Source organism: Lissotriton helveticus, chromosome 1_2 (assembly GCF_964261635.1).
Source record: "Lissotriton helveticus chromosome 1_2, aLisHel1.1, whole genome shotgun sequence".
In the NCBI taxonomy this organism is placed as follows: Eukaryota; Metazoa; Chordata; class Amphibia; order Caudata; family Salamandridae; genus Lissotriton; species Lissotriton helveticus.
The window spans coordinates 163,530,824-163,551,416 of record NC_136058.1 but is presented as its reverse complement, the minus strand read 5'-3'; the positions used below and the strand labels follow the sequence as shown (position 1 = coordinate 163,551,416).

Below are 20,593 nucleotides of genomic sequence, written 5' to 3'. Positions count from 1 at the left end.
TGTTTGCATTTGTTTTTTCGATTTCTCCGTTTAGCAAGTCCCTTTGGGGCAGATGCCTTCTCTCCCGGTGTCTTCCTCACTCTGCCCGACCGCATAATTGCTCTGGCTCTGGTGCTGGCTATGCTCCTCTCGCCGCACACCGCCCTCCCCTCGCCGCGCATCGCCCTCAGCCCTCTGCGCTTAGCCTTGGCAAAGCGGAGAACCGGTGCTGAGGGTCGGTCGCAGCGAAAGGTAGTTTGAAGTGCGACCCACTATCCCGCTGGTCAGAGGTCAGGTCTGGTCAGAGATCCTCAGTCCTTAGTCCTTATTCCTTAGTCCTTTGTATGACCTAGGTTCTAGGTCCATTCTGAATCCTCTCTAAAAACCTACTGAAGCCGCTCTTGCTTCGGGGGTACTTAGGGGCACTCAGGAGGCTCCGAACCTGAACCGCTAGAGTCTCTGAGTTGTCTTACACAGGCACCAAGCTCAGACTCAGACACAGGCATTAAAATTTCCTCCGTAAGGCTGCCGGAGGACACCCCCCCGTTCTGGGGTCCAAGTGACCTTCACAGCCCTCGCTGCCCTCAGTGCTGAAGCTGGAAGAACTGTCCTGCCGACCAAGGAGAGGCCGACGTAAGCTGATATATGGAGCGTGGGCTGAGTATAGGCTGAGTATGGGCGGGCGGGGTACAGGTGCAAGGTGCTGCCACTCCTCACTCCTCACCTCCTTTCCTCCCCCCCCCTGTCGTATGGCTCCTGTCTCCCAGCGCTCGCCTCTTTGCTCACCTGTGATAATTGCAGGATCGGAGTGGAGCAAGGGCAACGCGGTGCAGTGTCCTGTGTATCCGTATGTCGTGTGATACAAGCTGTATTTGCTGTCCTGACCCACCCCTCTCTGAACCTGCTTCCCGGCTATGCTCCTGCGGGAGTAAGGCTCTGTCTGGGGCTGGGGCTGCTGGCTGCTAGCTGTAGGTCGATTAACCCGGTTAACCCGGTTAACGAGCCTGTGGCGGCCCGTCACCTCCGGGAGTCGGCAGTCGGCAGTCAGGAGACAGGGAGTCGGAAAACAGGCGATATAACCTTCCGCCGAACTGCTTGCCGAGCCGCCCGGAGCCGCGGTGTAAATCCCGCTCTGCTCCGCGTCTCTGTGCCTGCTCTGCTCCTGACGCCAAACTCCTACTCCTGCTGCTGCTCCTGCAACAACGCTGCAACAACAATGCTCTCTGTAATTTGGGCCTTCCTTGTCGCAGGCACTTGGCCCACCCACACAAGTGAGGTAGCATTTTATTGGTAGAACTGGGGGAACACTGGATGGTAGGAAATGTGTGTGGCCCTAGTGATCCCACAACTTTCCCACACACAAATGTGAAGAAAAATTGATTTTTTTGCTAAATTTGAGGTTTGCAGGAAATTCTGGGTAGGAAAACATTAGGCGATCCATGCAAGCCACACCTCCCTGGACTCCTCCGGGTGTCTAATTTTAAGAAATGTCTAGATTTGGTAGGTTTCCCTAGGTGCCACCAGAACTAGAGTTCAAAATCCACAGCTAGGCACATTGCGAAAAAGGGGCAATTTTCACTGGAAAAATGTGACGTGTCCATGTTGTGTTTTGTGGCATTTCCTGTTGTTGGCATTAGGCCTACCCACACAAGTGAAGTACCATTTTTATTGGTACACTTAGAGAAACACAGAATAGTAGAACAAGTGTTATTACCAATTGACTTTCCATGCATTTCTCCCTTCCAAATGTAAGACAAAGTGTAGAAAAGAAGTCATTTTGAAAAATACCTTCTAATTCACATACTAGTATGGGTACCCACAAACTTGGCGATGTGCAAATAACCACTGCTTCTAAACTTCATATTTTGTTTCCATTTTGGAAGTAAATACGTTTCCTTGATACCTATTTCTCACTCTTTATATTTAACAAATGAATTGCTGTGTACCTGGTACACAATGAAAAACCATTGCAAGGCGCAGTTCAGTTAATGGCTCTTGGTACCTCGAATTCTTAGTGAACCTACAAGTCCTACATATACCTGCAACCAGAAGGTTACAGTAGACGTAACAGTATATTGTTGTAAACAATCTGTCATACATAGGTGAAGTTACAGGTGAAAACATAGGCACAAATGGCTTTTTTTTCAACCCAATTTCAATATTTATTTATTTCAACTGTTAGTTTCTATAGGAAAACCTTAAAGGGTGTATACAAATGAGCCATGCTGAATTTAGAATACTGTTTACTTTTCAGAACAGAATAGCTTTTCAGGATCCATTATTGGTTTTACACCCATTTCTACCACTAACTGGAAGGAGGTTGAAAGCACAAAAAATAGTAAAAATACACTACGCCCCAGTTAAATGCTCAAACTGTGTAGAACATTTTGGTTTTCTGACAAAAGTCTGCTTGTTCCTGAGAACTGAGAAGATGGTGATTTTAGCATCGTAAACCATTTATTGGTACCATTTGCAGGAAAAAGAACGAGCATTTTCTTCTGTAGCACGTTGGCCCCCAAAAACAAACATTAGATGTATTTAGGTTAATTTCTCAGTTCCCTCCAGGGGAATACACAAACCTTGTTTACCTTTAGACTCCTCAAGATGTTAGAAGAAAAGGACGCAAATTTGGTGTAGATACCTTATGTGGACAAAAAAGTTACAGGGGCTTAAGCGTAAGGTACCTAAAATAGCTTTAAAAAAAAGCTTTGTGGCTGAAGGGTTTGGAGGGGGTCTGAGGCCTAGCAGCAAAGGGGTTATTTGGCACACTTTTACATAGTTAATCACCACATCATGGTCATAATATTGGGAGTAGCTTTACATCATGCTTCTTTAATTTTACCTCCCTTTATATGTGTGTTTATGCATTTATGTGTATAAACAGTTCTGCACATGCATGCACACTTATAATTTAATTTAATGTAATTTTGTTATTACCTTTTTTTTCTCTTTTTATTTGCAAAAATAAACTTATTGGTCATTGCACATATGGATTCACAGTCATTACAGTGTTGCATCCACACATTCTTATACAAATATACCTCTCCAGATGTTATAGTACACAAGATGGTAGCAGTACATCAATCATTACGGCGTTAATGGTTCGTCAAGGAAAGGGATCACGGGAGGTTCACACAGAATTCCACTGTACTCATTCCATTTTGACCAAATTGCCACCCATTTCCAGGGACAACCCCGTGCCACATAGACTGTCTTCTCTTGCAGCATGCACCAGTCCATGTCTTTCTTCCATGCACTGAGCTTTGGAGGTGTTCCCGCTCCCCATAGGCTTGCTATATTGCGTTTTGCAATTACCTGTCCAAGCGTCACCCATATTCTGCCTTTTGTGGACAAGTCTGTGGGCTCCCAGATGTTCAAGAGGCACCTTTTAATTTTGGGTCGCAAGTCAACCCCACCAGACAGAACGCATACAGTTGTGCACCCGCTTCCAGGAGGCTTGTATTAGAGGGCACTCCCATAGTATGTGAAGGAACGTCACCACCGCCCCACACTGTCTCCTACAAAGGCCGTCCTCACTCCTACCCATCAATACTAGCCGTGTACCCAAGATGTAAACCCGGTGTAGTATTTGCAGTTGTATCAGCCTCAATTTTGCTGATATCGCTACTTCTTTGGGGTAGGAAGGTGCCTCCCTCCATTCTTTGTCATCAATCTCAAGACCGTCAGCCTCCCATTTTCTCCTAAGTGTAATCAAGGGGTCAAGGGTGTGATGTATAAGTTTTTTATATGTGAGGGAGATAGCCTTTTCTGGTAAAAGGCTGTCAAGCAGTCTTTCCTCTAGGGGGGAGGACTTCGGGAGCATCGTTCCGGGTGGAATGTTAGACTGGAGTGCGTGCCTGATCTGTATGTATTGAAAGTACTCCGTTTGCGCTAAGTCATACGTTTGCTGTAGTGAGGCAAATGTCACCATACCCTTGGGCCCCCATAGGTCTTTTATACGGGAGATCCCTATCAGGTCCCAGTTGCGAAACCCTTTTGTGCGACCCAGTGTACCCAGCCTTTCGGAAACCCAGAGCAGGGTAGCCAATGTGAGTTTGTCACCCCATCCCAGTTTGCGGCTGACAATATGCCAGAGTTGGACAGAGTGCCTTGTAGGTCCTGTGAGGGAATATTTGTTAGGTTTAGAATAGAGCGCAGCCTCAAAGTTCCCTCCCGGGAGGAGCTACCTGTCCATCCCATACCCGGGATAGTACCCATCACTATACGTGCCCTAGTTTATGGCTCAGAGATGTGCTGCCCAGTATTATTTTCGGATGTCCGGAAGTGCTATACCCCCATGGTACCACCCTAGTGTAAGTTTCTGTAGCGATATGCGTGGCGTTCCAGCCCACAACAGGTCCCTTTGAGTGGCCTCAATATCTGCAAAATACTTTCGTGGGCCTAAATCTGGGTAGTTTTGGAGAGCATATAAAAAATGCCCGACCCAGTAGGGACAGCGGGAGCCTCTTCCAAATGGTGGTGTCCCTTTTGAATCTTTGCAGAGGTGGTAAGAGATTCCTCTGGTATTGAGTCGTCTCATCCCTTAAGATAAAGATTCCAAGGTACTTGAACCCCTCTGTGGCCATCTTGATCGGGTATTGGAGGGGGGGAGCCATGCAGGACGTATAGTAATGATTTCCCCCAGTTGATGCTGTAACCTGAGTTTCTCCCAAAACTGGTGAAAATGTCTATGGCGACTCTGAGGGATTTGGAGCGGGAGCACAAGAAGGTATCATCCGCATAAAGCGAAATCCGGTCCTCCCACCCATCTGCCCATCTGAGCCCCCGTAATGAGAGGTCTTGTCGTATCCAGGCTGCGAGAGGCTCCAGGGAAAGGGCGAAAAGCAGGGGTGAGAGGGGGCAGCCCTGTTGCATCCCTCTTTCTAGTGTGAACATCTGTGAGATCTTGTTGTGCACTACCACCTGGGCTAATGGCTCAGTGTAAAGGAGGCGACCCACCCAATGAAATTAGGACCGAAGCCCATCTTTTTGAGGACGGCTATCATATATGGCCATTCAAGCGTGTCGAATGCCATAGCGGCATGCGACGAGACCACAACCGCGTCTTCGCGAGAATTTTGGGTTCACATTTAATAATGATATTGGCCTGTAAGAGGTGCACAGCTCTCTGGGTTTCCCTTTTTTAGGAATGGCCACCAGTGTGGTGATGAGCTGGTCTCTCGGTAGCTTCCCCCGAACTTTACTGTCCTCTAACATATTTTTAAGGTGTTGACCCAGGCAGTCGGGTTTGAGCTTGTACAGCTCAATAGGGAGACCGTTGGGTCCTATGGCTTTCCCAGGCCGGAGGTCATTGATTGCCTTGGCCAGCTCTTCTGCGGTGAGTACACCTTCCAAAGTCTCACAGTCATCGTCAGAAAGGGTGGGCAACTTAATGGCTACCAAAAGCACGGAGGAATTCTCCTCCGGCCGCTCCGACCCCGTGCTGTATACTCTTTTGAAATGCACTGCAAACTCGCTAATCATCTCCTGAGGATCAGTAAGGGGTGCGCCCACTTCAGTCTGAAGCTCAGCCACCACCCTCTGTATAACCAGGCTATTAATTTGCCCGCTTTTTCCCCTTGGTCATACAATTGGCCATCTCTGTCTCTTGCTAGGTTTTTAGCTGCGTTGGATGGCTAGTTCCTTATATTCGGCTGCTTTGAGCCGCATCTGATGCAGAGCCCCCGGATCCCCGTCATCTTGCGCTGTCCCCTCCATAGCGAGACGGTAATGCTCGATGGTAAGCATTTGTGTCTCCTTTTCTTTGCACTGTCCGGCAATTATAGAGAGGACTTAACCCCTCAGTATGGTCTTAAATACTTCCCAGAGGACAGCAGGGGATCCCACCATCCCAATGTTTTCTTGGAAGCATTGCTCTATCGAGTGGGTGATCTTCTTCTTGGTCTCAGGATCGGGTAAGAACCAGGGGTTTATGGGCGCAACACAGCCTACCTTCTGTTCCCCAATAGTGAGGTTATGCCCATATTGGGCAGTGGTCAGATATACCCCTTGCCAGATGTTTGATCTCTTGAATGGTAGTGTCATGCTGCAAGGTGTAAGAATATAGTCTATCCCAGAAAAAGTGTGGTGTGGTCCCGAGAAGAATGTGTACTGCTGTAGGTTTGGGTGGCGCATACGCCAGAGGTCGACTAATCAAATGCCTCCAGGAGATTGGAGAGCCACATGTACCCTGTCGCAATGTCTCGCGGGGGGGGGGGGGTGCCTATCCAGACCTCTCGACACTACTGCATTGAAGTCCCCACCAATTAGAAGCTGCCCCTCAGGAAGGGAAAGGAGAAATCCACTCAGATCGTGGTAGGACTGGGTCTGGAGACCCGGTGGGATATAAACCGTTACCACGTTGAGTATGCATCCCTCTCACCTCCCCGAGAGCGGGTCAGTCTCTGAGCGCTCAAAGACAAATGGAAAGTTACGGCATAACAGAATGCCCACCCCGCGGGACCCCGAAGAGAAGCTGGCATGTGTCGCCAGTTTATAGCCACATCTGTTGTGTGCGTGACATGTGTTGCCGATGAAATGCATTTCTTGTAAGAGGACAACATCTGGATGGTGTTGTTTAACAAATTGAAGAACTATACTCCTCTTGAGCTTGTCCCCCAACCCGTTGACGTTCCAACTAAGTATTTTAAGACTTTTATCCCACCTTGTAGCTATCGCTGGAAGCTATCCTAGTATGCAATCTGTAGCCCTGCAACACTGCACCATTCCACAAGTACATTCCCCGCATGACCAACTCAAGCCCTCAGCCCCCTCCCCCAGGCATCACCAACCATCACTAAATAACAATGAAACTGCCGTCCCCCTGCCTCCCCCCCACCCTGCTACCCTGTCACGTAGGTTTATAACGACCCACATCCCCAACTAGCAGAGCGCCTTTCGCCCCTAAAAAGGAAGGAGAGAAAAAAAAAACTCCCCCTGAAAAACTGGGAAATGCGCTGCCACCAACTCCAGCCACTGAATGTTTTTCCCCATACATTTAGTAGCTTATCAAGCATATGCACACATATCTCGAATAGACCCAAGCGGCACCATCAGTTCCATCCTGCCCCCCACCAAGTGCATTTATCAATGTCCCATGGCCGGCCGGGCATTCTGCCCGTGAAGTGCAAATAATGAAAGTCAGGAAGTGGCTCTGGCCCTACCTGTGTAGATCTAGCCCGTTCCGGGCATGGAGAGTACACCGCCCTCCTGGTTGGCGCCGCCCCGGGAAGTCCTACCCCCAGTAACATAGGAAAGATTTATACATTACAGTACAACTTGCAGAAATCCGAAAATTTAGTCTCTCCAATCAATGCGAGTCCACTAGCGTCTCTGAGTGCTTTCCATGTCAGGGCTGTGAGATCTCGATCGCCATGTGCGCTGACTCCTTCTGTCGGTGTCAGATCTGCCATCCAGTGAGCCTGGTGACTTGGACCGGATGTCTCTCCACTCGTCACCTGTAGCAGTTGCCGACATCTGTGATGCGCTTCTGTCTAGCCGGTCCTGCACCTCCGAAGGCGTACTGAAGAAGAGGGACTTGCCTCCAGCAAATATTTTGAGCTTTGCAGGGAAGAACATCATGTATTTAATACCTATTCCCCGAAGCACCGCTTTCACCCCATCAAAGGAGCGCTGTTGCCGTTGCACTTTTAGCGTAAAATCGGGAAAGAACCTGACTGTTGGGTTCTCATATTGTAGGTCTCCCATCTGTCTGGCGGCCTGCAAGATGGCGTCCCGGTCCCTATAGTTGAGGATTTGTGCAATAATGGTCCTGGGGGGAGCCCCTGGTTTGGGCTTGGGGATCAGCACACGGTGCGCCCTCTCAATGGTGAACATAGTAGAGAGCCGTTTCGGTTTCAAGCAATTGAGGATCAAATCTTCAAGGAAGAGGTCCATACTAGGCCCTTCTAAAACTTCTGGAACGCCCACCATGTTAATGTTGTTCTGTCGGGCCCTCCCTTCCTGGTCCTCGAGCTTCAAGGAAACCTGATGGTGTTGGTGCACAAGTTTGTTAACCCTCTGCTCGAGCTTCTTAGGGGAAGCCTGGAGCTCCCTGATATCCATCTCATTGGTCCTGGCCTTGTCTAACGTCTTGTTGTGATCGGCACGTATAAGATTAATCTCAATGGACATCTTGTCGATTTTTATCTCGAGGGTGGTCCCTAGTTTTTGTATGGCCAACATTATGGAAGCCAAGGAGGGCTCAGTCTGTGCAGGCTGGCCCCCGCCGCTCCCTCGGTCTGGGGGGCCGAAAACGGGACTGCATATTTGTCGAGCTTGTTCGTTTGGGCAGCCACAGCGCCTTTAGGTTTCATTTTGCTGTCCTCCTCATCTAGGCCGTCGCCAGCTGGGCTTTACGGAGGTCCTGTGATGCCTTCCTGTGAACGTCCCGCCGGTTGGTACAGATATTAATCTTCCGGTCGTCCTGCCGCTCCTTGGTGTCACTGTGCCGCACCCTTTCAGAAACCCCTCCGCCACCCAGCAGGGTCTTCGTTGGCTTGTACAGGCGGGCTTGCTGGCCTCCAGTCCTCAGTCACGGGCATGCGTCATGTGCCAGCCGGGTCTCCTTTCTCCACCACTGGCCCCCAGTTCACGCTCGGGCCAGCCAGAAGGGGATAATGGATGCGTTCTTTTTGTGTCCCTGCCCTCCACGAGGGGCTGCATGCCTAGATCCCTATGCAGCCAGCAATATTCGCTACTGGGCGAAGTCTAGGTCCCTCACCGTGTCGCAGGCACACTCTTTCCCGCCTCCGCACCTGGATCTTCCGGCGTAGGGGTCATTGGAGGCCCACCTTTCGCTGTTTCTCACAATGCCTTGGTTACTCAGGGGCTCTTCCCCCCTCGAGAAGGGCCCGTCAGGCCACTAGCCGCAGAAGCACAGGGAGGAGTTCACGCGCAGGCGGGGTCCATCTCAAACCAGTTGTTCCCAAGGTGCAATGTATGTATTGGAGCTCACACGTGGTCTCTAACGCGGCCTCCACCCAACAGCAGTCCTCAGGCCTCGTCGCAAGCTGTCAATATCCCCTCTGCAGCACTTAGGGCCGCGGTTTCCTGCGCGGCCCCCTTGTTTCCTGCGCGGCCCCCTTGCGGTAATGTGGTGGGGTTGGTGGGTGAGCCGAGGTCCGGCCCTCTTCCCAAGAGCAGGCACCTCCCGCTGGTCGTAATTCCGGGCTGTCGCGTATGTGGCAGAGAGGAATGTCTTTCACCGGCTCACAGGCCGCCCAGGCCGCCGCCGTGAGCTCCGGGCACGTTGTGATGACGGAGGCTTCTCTAAGCCTCCGAGCTGCAATACCGGTTGCCGCCTGTTAATGCCACATAGGTGCCGCAGTTCGTTGCGCGGCCCCCTTCAGGCACTGTGGTGAGGTTGGTGGGGGCGCCAAAGCCCGGCCGCAACCCCGAGGGCAGGCGCCGCCACAGGCCCCAACGCCGGGATGTTGCGTAGGTGGCAGGGGGGAGCGCCCGCCACCCGTCTTCCAGGCTCTCCCGGCCGCCTCCGCAAGCACCGGGCACGCCGCGGTCACAGAGGCATCCCAGAGCCTCCGAGTTGCAGATTCCGGTGCCGCTTACGTTTTTGCGGTCATTCTCACCTCTCTGACATGCAGCCTGCAGGATTGTGAACGGATTTTAGGGGAATTGGGGCTTTGCTCCGGCAGAGCTCGCTACTAGGCGGCCATCTTCAGTGGCGCCAAGCCACGCCCCCCATTTAACCTATTTTTAATAATGACTTTCATTTTAAAACTGCGGGGCATATTACCAACAACTAGCGATAATTATCGCTAAATATGCTTAGCGACAATGTTTCTATCGCCAAGCATCGCCGGATTTTATCGCTGAGATAATGTGCTATTAGCAACGTTTATCTCAAAAGCAATAAAATTCCCGGTGATAGCGGCGAAATCCGTGAATATCACTGAGAATACAGCGATATTCACGCATTATCGCTGACAGGGTCTTAGCCATTATATCCACCTCCCATTAGATATAATGGCTAAGAACTGGTCTGAGCAGGCGTTTGTTTTTGGAGATATTCGCGCTAAGGGGCAGATTAGGATGGCGGACGGACCTGCGTCCGTCCGCCACCCCAGAGGTGGAGGGACCGTCCGCAGGGGCAGCGGCGGTCCCTCCGTGCAAATTACGATGTGACCGCCACCCTGGCGGTCACATCCTGTATTAATAACATTGCGGCGGGTGCTGCTTCAAGCAGCACCCACCGCAATGTTAAAAATGCATGTATTACATTTACATGCACAAAGCGTCAGGCACCGCGCGGTGCCTGCCGCTTTGTGCATGTAAATGTTGGGGGGTACCATAGGTACCCCCCATGTGCATCCCCCACCCCCCCGACACCCTGGGGGCCCGCAACGGGCCCCCAAAAGCCAAAGTGCACATGCTTTTCCACGGCGGAAAAGCCACCGCGGAAAAGCATGTCTCCGTGCAAATCCTAATTTGACTGACGGTGTCTTGTAGACACCGTCACCAAATAGCCCTCCCCACCCCGCGGATCAGCGGCGGACGGACCTGCCGTCCGCCGCTGGTCCAACCGCAATCCCACCGCCATCCTAATCTGGCGGTGGGTGTTCTATGTGGCTGCGGCGCTGAATCCGCATACTCCGGGCCGGCGGTGGCTTCCGCCGGCCCGGAGTATGCGGATTCACCGCAATCATAATGAGGCCCTTAGTGCGAATATTTCCATCGCTATGCCTGTGTTGGTAATAGGCGACAGCGATGTTAGCGACTGCTTTCAGTCGCTAACAGGTTGGGTACGCCTACTTTGCATGCCATTAGCGATAAATATCGCTGACATGCAAAGCGGGCCCCAAACCGCTCGCTATCACCTACAAGCTGTCGCTAACTGCTGTTAGCGACAGCTTGCTAATAGGGCGATAGAATTTTCGCCGCTTCGGCCGCCAAAGCGGCGAAATTTGTCTATCGCCCCCCTTGATAATATGCCCCTTAATTTTTAAGGTTATATTGTATTATTAACTAATGTTCTTTAAAAAAAAATATATAAATTATAAAAAATATTCATTTGAATATATTTAATTTAATTTAATTTCATCCATCCCTGAACCCTAAAAAAGCCTAACTACCCCAGACAGTGGCCACCTGTAAACCTTAAAAACTCCATACTACCCTTACACACTACCCTTCACTATGCCCTAAAAACTCCATGCTATCCCTACAAACTACCTATCAGTGAACTGTAAAAACTGCATACTACCAATAAACATTACTCATCCTTGAGCCCTAGAAAACTCATGGTACCCCTATATGCTACTGATCCCTAAACCCTAAAAATGTCATGATACTCTTTACATAAGCCATCCTTGAGCTCTAAACCACCCATTCCTGAACATAAAACCCTCATTCCCTATTAATTTATTACACTTATTACAATTTATATAATACTAATTTTAAAATTATTTGCTATTAATAATATACGTATTTATCTATAATATTACAATTACATTATTCTCCATGTGTTATTTACCTATATGACTAAAAAAATTAAATATATGTTAAAATAACTTCTTAAATTATAAAATGAATATTAATTACTATACATAAAAAACATCAGTATAGTTATGAGTAATATAATTTTTTTTTAAACATGTTAATAACTTTAAATATATTTACCTGTGATCTATAGGACTCCTGATACAAAGGCGTAAAATCTTCTGTCTAGTGTAAAGACTCCTAGTGTAACTCCTGTGATGTAAGCAACCACTATGTAATGCCCGCGATGTAAATGCTGCTCACCATTTGGGCACATGGTGTGTATACGAGTATATACCCACCCGGAAGAGAAAATTATGCTGAACATGTTTTTCCAGCTAGGAACGGCAAACAAAATCTTTCATAGTTGTTCATAAAGGAGTTGAAGATGAAAATCCTTTTACAACTGACATGCCTATTCAGGAAAAGCTTTATATTAAAAACACTAAGGCAGATTATTAGTTTAAGGATTCATTTTATGCCAGTCCTAAAATTAAATTATGGTTTTGGAAGCAGATAGTAAACAAGGACGCTTGTTACATCTGGATCCAATTTAGCATTATTGTGTGCTCTGTCATTGGCATAGATGCACAAAAGAAGTTCACGTTAATAAATGACAGAGACACGTGTTGGCAAGTAAACACTACAATCTAAAAAACACATTTAAGTGAATATTCGACAACCGTTTCTCCAAGCGCCTTGATTTTAATTCTCTTTTCTTCCCATCTTGCTTTTACTTGCTCAGTCCAATGACTTTTCCCTGTACTCTGTAACAAACCTTTACCTCTGCATGCTGCATGTAATCTACATTGCCCTTCCCTCTAAGGGCTAGCATTGTCAATCTCTCTATTGCGTTCTCTACGCCATCTTCTCTTGAGGTTCCATTATTAACTGTTCCATAGCTCCCCTATTACATAACTAATCAAACGTACATCCTTATTTAAGGGTTGGGTGGCGTCACCCCACTAGTTTTGTGAAAGGTCATAACATCTGCTCCACTGGTGAATAGTCGACCATCATATTCAGAGATCTCTGCATGCCTTGTGCAGATATCTGTACTTTCAGAGGAGCTGCTACCACAGTGACTCCTCTAAAGGCACTATTGATTTGCTAAGCAGATGCCCTCTTTCATGCTGCTGTTCGGCAATATTTTTTTGATTTTCAGAAACAAACTCCCAAACAGGAATTTGTTTCTGAAAAACAAAAAAGTATTACCCTGACATCCTGGGAGTTTTCTCCCAATGAGTTGGGTCATTTCTTTTTACAGTGAACAGAAATTACCTGCTGGTCTGTCAGTGGTTTCCACCCATTGAGCCAGTGGAGGCTCTTCCAGGGAAACTGCGCAGTTCACCCAAATCATATTAGAGTGGGGGAGACCAACAGTTTGTCAGACAGAGTTCATCGCCAAATTGATGCGGAGTATCCAGTCCACCAAACTCTAAATAAGACTGTTTGTCTGTTCCATGGGAGGGTCCCTCTTATTCACACCTTCCCTTGCTCTACAGTGTTGCCCAATTTCTATTCTAGGCCCTTCTCTTATTTCCTTTTTCTGATATATCTCTTCATGACATTATCATCTGCTTTAGGTTTTCCTATCATTTCTAAGATGATGGCTCTAGATCTTTGATCGCTTAATTTAGCTGCAGAATCACTTTGTCTCCACTGTCTATCTTCAGTACAACTCTGGCTGGCCTACTGCTTGCTTAACCGTAGCTTAAATAGAGCATAGGACTAGATGTACAAAGCATATTAAAGACTGCTAATGCTTGCATTTGAGACTCTTACAATGCTTTTTCTTATTTACTAATCCCATTCTCGGAGTTGGAAAAGTTTTTCCGACTCCTGAAGTGAGATTCTGAATGGATCTTGATTTGATATATGGAAGGGGCGTGTTGTATCCACTTCTTGCAAATACAGAAACTGTATCTTATGTGTCAATGTTTTATGACTGTAATCCAGCTAAAAAAAATTGATTTTTATTTATTAGCATTTCAAAGGGGTGGGGTAACGTATTGGCAAAAGGGAAGCACTCCCTCCATCCTTCTGAATAAAAAAAAGGTTTCTTGAGGAGTCCAAGGGACCACTACCAACTCTTAAACAAAAAAAAGAATAAACTTTTGTTTTTTAATGAAGTCACAGTTCCTTTAAGGAAACAGGCTCAATTTAAAAAAGGTTTTGTCGATTAAAAATCTATCACAAATAGGTTTGTCTGCTGACACCTGTCATTTCCCCCAATTGTAGTGAATCTTAATCTTTAATATTCTTGATGTAGGTTGGATTTCAACCCACTACAATTCGGATTTTTACGAACCGATCTATTAGTAAATAGGTTGGCTATTAATTTTTTTTTACTAGTTGCAAAAATACTTGTTGCAATGTGCAACCGGTAATTTGCAACTTTATATTTGTGGCCCAACATTCCTATTCTATCCTGTTTATGCTTTTTTTTGGTCCTCATTTTCCACCATGGTTTCAAACGCTAAGGCCAGCTGAGAGCGACAAACTGCCACAGTAAAAAACTGGAAGGGACTGCCAAGCATTAGTTCAGCATCACCAATCAGTAATGTCACTACCTCCTAGACCCCGACGCAAGAGAACCATTAAGGTGCGAAGTTGCTGCAATCATACACCAGCCTCTAAACTCGGACCGGAATACATAGGTGCACCAGACAAAGCAGGAAAAAAAAACAAAGCATCGTAATCATTGGACCATGGGGAAAAGAAAAACCCCATAGTCAAGATCACTGTTGATCCCATTTCAGAAGATGCCAAAAGGCTCTTTTCTCTTCATTTCCAGACCTAGCCAAGTCCAGCTTTGACACCTGCAGAACAGAGGCACGCCAATCAAGAAGGCAAGGAGGTGTAGAGTCCTTCCATTTTTTGCAGATTTCCCTTCTGGCCAACAAGATGGAGTAGAAAAGAAGATTTTTTAACTGGGCCTCGAGCCTCATCTATAACCCCAAATATTGCGAGAGGGAGGTTTATCAAGACTTGGAAACCCAAGGAGGCCGTAAGTGAGGCACCTATAGAGTCCCAAAAGGGAGACAGAAGGGGGCACTCAAAGAACATGTGTACGTCCTAGGCGGCTACTAAACGACATCTGGCACATGCTACAGGGGTGTCTTTAGAAAATTTTGATAGTCTCTGAGGTGAATAGCAAGCTCTATGAAGAGTGAAAAGATGGTTCCTCCGGAGCCAAGCAGGCTTAACAATGTCCCACAGCAGCTTAAACGATGTAAACCACAGATGTTCCAAGTCCTGACCTGCGAGGGAGGATCCCCACAACTTCTCCAGCAGTTGGAATTCGCCATCAACCTCATCTAACATTAAGTTGTACCATAGAGAAACCTTCTTTCTGACTGGTGGTTTATCAAGCAGCAGAGACTCTAGATAACTACCCCCTCCTACTGGGAATCTACTCTGGAGAGCGGTCTGTGAATGAGCCCAACTAACAATCTGAAGATATTTAAACCTAGAAAGGCCCAACTTTATCATTCAGGGATTCCCAAGACAGCAAACAGCTTTCTTCAAACAGATCACCCCAGACCTCCTACCCCGCAACTCTCAAGGGTCCAGCGAGACTGTCTACCAGCCAGCTCGGGCTCCCAGGAGAATCCCACAACGGTGACCTACTTGAAAAATACCGCAACCCTATGGAACTCCTGAGTTTAACCCAAGTTTTCACCATCCCCTGCAAAACCTTCAGTTTTATCTTCTTAAAAAATTGGGGGTCTCCAAATTTAAACAAAAAGCCAATCTGTACTAATCCTTTCCCCCTTAAAGCAAAGCTGCAAACATGCATCCGATCCCAAATTCCGTGGGCATTTTTAATAACATACGAGCGTGGGAACATTGGAATGCCCATGCATATATTTGGAGGTCTGGAGCTGCTAAGCCACCCTTTTCTCTACGCCAACCTACGTTTTTTCCAGGCAATCCTTGGGATATGTTTATCCCAAATAAAAGAACAAATTTCGCTCTGTAGTTTTGACAAAAGTAAAGGTTCAAAATAAAGGGGAATAGTCTTGAACAAAAAAGTAACTTTTGCAAAATAGTCATCTTTATCAGGTTTACCCTTCCTAAGATAGACAACGGAAGCTGTGACCAAGAACGCATTAGTCTACGGCAGTCTTTTGCTACAGCAGAGAGGTTAAGTGTAGCAATTTTATTTATGTCCTTAACAATATTAAGACCGAGATAGCGCACATTTGGACTAGGCTGGACCCCTGCCCCAAGGTCATAATCGTTCCAAACCATAATCTCTGTTTTAGAGGCATTAACATCATAACCAGAGATCTCCCCAAAGTCCTGAGCTAAATTATTAACTGATGGAAGGGCTGTGCGTAGTTCTGAGAAAAAAATCACGATGTCATCAGCGTACAGAGCCACCTTCTTCTCCCATCCCCTATACCTAAAAGACTTGATGTTAATGTCATCCCTCAGTCGTTGGGCGAAAGGTTCAATATATAGGTCAAATAGAAGAGGGGAGAGAGGGCAGCCCTGACGTGTTCCCCTTGGATGGTAAATGGGTCTGATAGTTCTCCATTAACCAACAAACAGGCTGAAGGATTCTGGTAAAGTAATCTCACTGCTCAGCGAAATCCATCCCCGATGTTAAACTTACCCAAGACCCCCGACAGGTATGACCAATTCACCCTGTCGAAGGCCTTGGTTGCGTCAAGCGTAAGAACAGCCAGGGGAAGGGAATCGGTTGTTGCCATGTCAATAGCCCCTATAAGATCGTATGTCAGTTCATAGAGCTGACGACCCTTCACAAATCCTTTCTGATCTTGATGTAAAATGTCGGCTGCCACTGCCCCCAATCTCTTGGCCAAGACAGTAGCAAAGATTTTGTAGTCGACATTTAAGATAGAAATTGGTCTATATGACCCACAACACGATGCTGGTTTCCCCGGTTGTAAAATCAAGGTTATAGACGCACTATCCCAAGAGACAGGGGGTGGCAGACCTTCCTGAAGAATCTGATTAAATAATGTGGTAAGGAAAGGAACAATTGCCTGCTCCAAGGCCTTATAAATTTCATCCGGAAGGCCGTCAGGGCCTGCTGCCTTCCCCTTCTTGCTGCTTAAGATCGCTGCTCTGACCTCCTCCTGTGTAATGATACTATCTAAAGAGGTACGATGTTCTGAGGTCAGTGAAGGGAGAGAAATCCCACTTAACCAGTCATTGCTGCGGTCTACCTCAATATGCTTATCCTCATGATAGATATTGCCGAAAAATTCTTCTAATGTCGTCATCCGTAGAGTAAACCACATTGTCACAGATAATTGAATCAATGTTATTACGAACCTGGTCAGTTTTTGCCTTCCAGGCTAATAGCTTCCCTGCCCCTTCTCCATACTGAAAATGGGCTATTTTACTAGCTTCCCACCTTTAAAGACTGAACCCAGGTGTCCCTTTAGAGAGAATAACTTATTCTGCAGTTCCTGTAGAATATTACTGGACGCAGCAGAATTCAGATCGATTTCAGCTTGCGTCTTGGCCCTCTCAGCTTCAATAGATAATACCTCCTCTCTATAGAGTTTTCTCCTATATGTAACCTTATTAGTGATTAGGGCCCTTAAAAAGGCCTTAAAAGAGTCCCACACACATCCCGATGAAGCTGATCCAATGTTGTTATTCATAAAACACTGAGCTTCAGTTATATAAAAAGTAATATTTTCTGGTGATGAAAGTAATGAGCGGTCATATCCCCAAATTCTGGGGGAAACTTTGGGGAAACCAAAAAGTTCCATAAATACGGCTGAGTGGTCCGATAGATGGGAGGGTAGGTAGAGAATATTTTTGACTAAGCTAGCCAATTTCTGGCTAATCAAAATGAGATCAATTCTTGAATGATGGTGGTATTTATAATTACGAAAAGAGATGCCCTGCAGTTGACCTGACCTAATTCTCCAAATTTCCAAATAACCATATTGTTTCATAGTATTAAGCAAGAAAACCCTGGTTTTAGAGAGAGTTAAAGACCGGCTATTAGGAGTTTTATCGAGAAAGGGGTCCAAAACTATATTGAAGTCCCCTGCCAGAATAATCGGCTCCGGGAAAGATAGTAAGTGAGAAAAAATGGACTTCAGGACCGAAGGATCATCCTGGTTTGGCCCATAATAGCCCAGTATAGTAATTTGAGCCCCTGCAATGATTACCGTTGCAATGACCCATCTGCCACCTGGGTCTACTAGTTTAGAAACTAGTCGTGCTTTTAGTGGTTTCTTGAAAATGATCGTCACTCCCCTAATATTCATGGATTGTGTTGTTGAAACACAAAAGTCAATCCACCTATTCTTTTTAGCCAAAGAAAGCATCTCAGACTCAATAAGATGGGTCTCCTGGAGAACAATGACCTGCTCATCAGAATCCCGAAGATACTGCATTATCTTATCCCTTCTGGGTCTGGTGGGAAGGCCATTGATATTCCAGGAGAGAATTCTCAAACTATTCATAGAAAACAAATCCCCCCACCTTCATTCCATCGATTAACAAAAAGAAGCTACCAATAACCATCCAAAACTGTGACACTATTCTACATCGAGCAAACATCTCTTTACTAAAGATAACCAATACCAAGCAGAAAACGAGGAATTTTTTACATTTTTTCCCTTGCAGCACCCTCCCTCTTCCCCAATGCCCTAAGCTAGCCCCCCCAACCCCTTGGGAAACCCTTGCTCTATCTATCCGGACCAAGCCCAGAAGATAGTGCCCCTTCCGAGCTCCCACCCTGGCAACTAATTAATGCAAACCAGAGACAGAGGGACAAATGATATGCTGATATACTAATAGTTCACCTAAGGGAAAAAAAATAATAATTCAGCTAATGTATAGTGTTATACCAGGACAACATTTCTCCCATCCCTTTATTTTTCCAATTTCTTTTCCTTTTTCTCTTTTTCCAGAACAGGCGATAGATAAGAGGAAGACACTCCAGGAAAGCTTAACGCTAACTTATGGCTAACCAGAGGGCCCTTTCTCATTACCCAAAGTCATCAATAGCTTGTCTGCTGCCTGTACAGATCTAATATTATACATCTTGTTATTATGCATGATCTTCAATGCAGCCGGAAACATGAGTTGTGCAACTGCCCCTAACTTCCTAAATGCATCAAGCCCTCCTCCCAAACTCCCATTGTTTGTCCAAGGTAACCCTGGATAGGTCTGACCTAATCTGAAAATTTAAACCCTTCCCACTCAAAGATTTCTGCTTCAGGGCTAAGTTAAGAATAACCTCTTTAAGTGTATAGGTATGGAAATTAACTAAAATTTTTCTAGGTTTTGACCTTTGAGGGTTCTTTCTAAAAGGGTCTCTATGAATACGTTGGATGTGCATGCCTAGCTCTTCAACCAACTGTTCAAGGCTTAATGAATCCTTTAGGAGCAAGGTAACGTATTGCTTAATATCTGAACCCTCACTCCCCTCAGGAACATTAAGAATACGAATGTTGCTACGTTGAGTATTGTTCTCCAACGATTCCATTCTTTCAGATAAGGTACGGTACTCTTTTTTGACCTTGGTGATATCGGCTCTGATCTGGTCTAAGTGCAAAGAAAGACCAGCCACTGTATCTTTAAGTACCGCTGTTCTAGAAGTGAGGCCATCAATTTTGTTTTCAAGAGATTCACAAAAATTCCTGATTTCAGACTGATTAGCGGCTGACAAATCAAAACCCTTTTTAATATCCGCTGATAAGGAAGAAAACATGAACTGCAAAGAGGTGGCCACCGAACCGCTATTATCACCCTCAACTGCGCTATTGGAAAGAGTGACCATACACTCCTGCAAAGACTCCCCCTGTGTCACTGCCTCTGCCACTACCTCTGCCGCACTTGATGCCTCTAATAGTGGAGGTGGATGTGAGGGTGGCTGTGAAGATACCAAAACCGATGAGACCAAACTCCCCTCATCTTCTAAAGAAACCACAATCTCTCCCAGAAGGTCAGCTTTATCGGTGGCCATATTGCTGGAGTCAGAAACCTTAGGTGCTAAAGAAAGTACCTCGAAATCCATGTGGGAAAGAGAAGCAGTGGGCTGAGGAGAAATTGAAAGTCTTGGCCCAGATGATAAGCGATCCTCCGTTAAATCTAAAACTTGTGTGACTACTTTGAAATAGGATTGAAGCGATTGCGTTATCTTGGAGCCAAGGCTCACAACAGCCTTAACCCCCTTGCTGCCTTACATCCTTTTGAGCGTTTGGCTTTAACCTCACCACACAAAAACATGGAGGTTTTTGGCAGCACAAGTGCCAGGACTTAGTCCCGGAGCTATCTCGCTAGTATTTATCCCAGAAACAGAAACAATATCGCTGCTTTTGCCCCCTCTCACCTCCTTTCTCCTGGCTCCACGTTTACCTTTCTTCTTTGCAGGAGTGGGCTCCGGCGCCCCTGAAGCTGTAATAATATCGACCTCACCACTCTCTCCACACTCACTTGGTTCCCCTATCCGCCGAAGAGACGACTCCACTGCCTCCTCCGTCGTGCCTAGACCTCCTCCACTCTCAAGGGGCCCGGCAGCGATACTGCGGGTGCCCTGGAGGAGACTGCGAAACCTTCGCCCCCTACGAAGCTCCAGGGTGGCCAGATTCCAATGCCGCAGACCTAACGAAGCCGACGGTAAACACGGCAGCAGTACTGTGAGCCATGCAGATGCGGGAAGACACGCCTCCTCCGCACACATGGAGGTGCAAACGCCGGCGGAGCAGCTCGTCCGAAAGAAGGACCTTGTGTCCAGTGTTGGCTAACATCTTCTGCCCTCCATGACGGCGCCTGCATTGTGAATCCAGAGGCCCCGCCGACTCTGATTCTGACATCCAAACGCATACCTTTATTCTAAACCCCTGGTCCTTGGTGCCCATTTGACTCCATACATCGCAACTTACCTCTTCTGTTGTCGGTCTTCCTCTTTCAACCTCCGGTGCCACGCCTGCAGGCTCTTTGCCAAAAGGAGAATCCCTATTGAAAAGCATTGGGTGCCCAACGTCAAATTCGCACCCTGCACCCAGCCGCCCCTGTGCTGCTGGTGGTGTATGTTTGGTGCTACTGTGTGCCCCCATGCTTAACCTAACCACAAACTCTTGGCCCCTGCAATCGATCTACTTCCCTTCAAGAA

At 46.9% G+C, this 20,593-nt stretch overlaps 1 protein-coding gene across 1 annotated transcript in view; it reads left to right on the top strand.

The window, feature by feature from the left end:
* PODN (podocan) overlaps window positions 1-20,593 on the top strand; it is a 385,969-nt gene that overhangs the window by 48,707 nt on the left and 316,669 nt on the right. The window lies entirely within an intron of this gene.